Below are 3,820 nucleotides of genomic sequence, written 5' to 3' on the forward strand. Positions count from 1 at the left end.
TCTTATAAACCTACTGGCTGTTTGTGTAACTCAATAGGAGTTTTTGAAATTGTGTTAACACCTCGCAGGAGGGCTTACAATTATTGTAAACCCTTGATAGAACAAAAACTACGAACAGCCTACGAGACGCACGTGCAGATTTCGTGCCATTGCGAGACGCATGTGCAGATTTCGCACCTTTGCGTAACCCACGTGCTGAGGTCCCGGTTTCATTGACACAGGTTATACATTTGAGAGTTTTTATTACAGTTATTTAATTAAAAAACGTTGTCTATGCGATGTGTCGGTTTATAAGTTGGACAAACCATGTCTCCTCGAGATTACTAGAGATTGTAAACCCTCACATTCGGGAACGTCCCTCATGTGCGGGTTTACAATCTCTAGTAATCCCTCGGAGACATGGTTTCTCCTAAACTTAACAAGGGCTGAACCCTGAACCATGTGGAAACTTATTCGGGTGGCATATTTGAACGTGTTTGGTGGTTGCAGTGCCTTGAATTTGTTTACTTGTCTGAATGAATTGAATGTGTTTTGTGGGTGTTATGCAATGAACGCGTTTATTGAGTGGAATACATTGAATTGTTTACTGAGTTCACTGTAAAGACATTGTTTGATTGTTGGAATGCAGTGTCTTATTGTACAGAGCTAAATGTATTGAACATATTGAATAGTGGCATTTGTTTACTGAAAGGAATACATTGATTATGTAGTCTGGTGGAAATCATTGAACGTGTTTTCTGGGTAGAATGCATTGAATGTGTTTGCTCGGTGCTATGTAATGAGCGTGTTTAGAGGGTGTTATGCGTTGAACGTATTTACTTGGAGGAATGCAATAACGTGTTTTTCTTGGTGGTATGTATTTGGCGTGTATACCTAGGGCAGTATGGAAATTACACCAAATCTAGCCAGACAGCTGGATTGACAACTCACAAAGGTTACCTGGACCCGAAAGTTGCCAATCCAGATTTTAAACACATTTGTATTTATTTATTTATATATATTTTATTTTAACACCAACACGACCATCGGGTGTGCTTTTTCTCACAGGTAACTGCCCAAGACGAAAACAGCCCGTCTCGGATGGTCGGGCAGGCAGGTATTTCCAACTCTACTAAGATTTGTTTGTTTGTTTGTTGTTTAACGCCGCAATAGTCCATCTATGTGATGGCGATATGTAAATAATCCAGTCTGGACCATACAATCCAGTCATGGACATCATGAGCATCGATCCACGCAGCTGGGATACGATGACATGCATCAACCAAATCAGCGAGCCTGACCACACGATCCCGTTAGTCGCCTCTTACGACAAGCATGGGTTGCTGAAGACTATTCTAGCCCGATATCTTCACGGGTGGCTCTACTAGGAAGGCTGCTGTCGTGAGACGATGTGCCCTTTAAGTGCCCCTGCTTGTCAGGAAATGTGTCCTAAGTGCTCCTGCTTGTCGTGAGATGATGTGTCCTAAGTGTCCCTGCTTGTCGTGAGACGATGTGTCCTAAGTGCTCCTGCTTGTCGTGAGACGATGTGTCCTAAGTGCTCCTGCTTGTCGTGAGACGATGTGTCCAAAGTGCTCCTGCTTGTCGTGAGACGATGTGTCCTAAGTGCTCCTGCTTGTCGTGAGACGATGTGTCCTAAGTGCTCCTGCTTGTCGTGAGATAATGTGTCTTAAGTGCTCCTGCTTGTCGTGAGATGATGTGTCCTAAGTACTCCTGCTTGTCGTGAGACGATGCATCCTAAGTGCTCCTGCATGTCGTGAGATAATGTGTCTTAAGTGCTCCTGCTTGTCGTGAGACGATGTGTCCTAAGTGCTCCTGCTTGTCGTGAGATAATGTGTCTTAAGTGCTCCTGCTTGTCGTGAGATGATGTGTCTTAAGTGCTCCTGCTTGTCGTGAGACGGTGTGTCCTAAGTGCTCCTGCTTGTCGTGAGATAATGTGTCTTAAGTGTTCCTGCTTGTCGTGAGACGGTGTGTCCTAAGTGCTCCTGCTTGTTGTGAGATAATGTGTCTTAAGTGCTCCTGCTTGTTGTGAGATGATGTGTCTTAAGTGCTCCTGCTTGTCGTGAGACGGTGTGTCATAAGTGTTCCTGCTTGTTGTGAGACGATGTGTCTTACATGTCCCCACTTGTCGTGAGATGATGTGTCATCCAATCACTAAATCATTTACTCACCGACTTAATAATGTCTCTGCTCACTCCGTTACGTATTCATCAATAGATCACTCAATCATTCACTCAATGACTCCACTTCCCCATTCATCTCGAAGGTCATGTAGATATAGCCGTCCAGTGGTATGTTAATCATATGAATGAACGATGATACTAAGAGAAGTTTAAAATAGACAGCGCTTCTCCAATCACCGAAGGGTGGATGTAAGTTACTTGGAACCGAACAATTTACAGTTTTAAGTAGCCACTGCAGTCACGGGAATTTAAAGCCCCTACGTATTGCTTTCAACATAGGCAATACTTCATTTTTTTACGTCTCGATAATATTTTGGGGGTAAAACTTGGACAAAATATTTTTCCAGTCCCACTGCCACCCAAAACATAATGGTCGGTCCCTTATGATGTTTTCATTTGTTTTCGCTGGACATAGAACATATGTACCCACTTACTGTTATTGAATACGGCTATTTGAACTTTAAGTCTATTTTAAATGTGGGACGTTCCCCTACTTTTTCTGAATGAATGTGCAATTGATGGTACAGGATATTTAGAGATAAATAAGTACAGCTGTTTGACCCCGACTGGCCACATTGTAGTTGTCGGAAGTCAAACATAATTTCAAGAGTGAGTAAGTGAGTTTGGTTTAACGCCGCTTTTAACAGTTTTCCAGTTATTATGTCAGCTTAATGTGAGAGGAAAGCCCGAAGTGATGCAGGTCTCAGACGTTTACCACTGCGGTGAAACCCACGAGCACGGGTATGGTGCTGACAAACCTAGAAACATAATCAGGGCGAACCGGGATTCGAACCCAGAATCATAGGTTTCTGGCGTACCCAAGGGACGCAACTCTGCACAGCGAATCGCGGCGCCTAAGTCGACTGGGCCACCCGTGCCCCCTATTTTCAAGACAACTGTGCGTGTATGGTAGGCCAGGAAAAAGACCAGTGATATACGTCGTGCCAGCCAGCGCTCCATGAGTGCTACAGTCAGCGTGGTTATCTTACGCTGACGCTGAATTGATTGAAGCAGACGCTTTGATACAATACCTGTTGACATTCCTGTTACCTGACAAGGGGGCACGGGTGGCCCAGTCGTCTAAGGTGTCGCGATTCGCTGTGCAGAGTTGCGTCCCTTGGGTATGCCAGAAACCTATGATTGTGGGTTCGAATCCCGGTTCGCCCCGATTATGTTTCTAAGTTTGTCAGCACCATACCCGTGAGAGTGCATGTTTGCTTGGCACCAGATACAGATGCGCTTGACAGGTCAGGTGAGGTGAAATGGGGTTTAACGCCGCGTTCAAGATTGTTGCACTTATATAGCGACATGCATATGTGCGTGTGTGTGCTTGTACTTGTCCGGATTAATGCCGATTTTATAATGCTAGCCCACTGAGATACCATGCCGCAGTTTAACATGAATACCCCACTTAGGTATATTGACTCCGAGCCGACCAATCCTTGTTTCAGCCCATTATTGCCGAGAGCCAGCCAAAACAGAAGTACCATCTTTGAACGTCTTTTGATATGACGCGACCGGGGATCGAACCCCCGACCTACTGCTCTCCGGGCAGACGCTCTACCACTAGACCACGGAGGCGATCTATCAATGTGTAGTAATGTAGTTATAACACATTTACATACAACCTTCTTATGCTC

This window comes from Haliotis cracherodii, unplaced genomic scaffold (genome assembly GCF_022045235.1).
Source record: "Haliotis cracherodii isolate W230 unplaced genomic scaffold, xgHalCrac1.p SCAF_3, whole genome shotgun sequence".
Taxonomy (NCBI): domain Eukaryota; kingdom Metazoa; phylum Mollusca; class Gastropoda; order Lepetellida; family Haliotidae; genus Haliotis; species Haliotis cracherodii.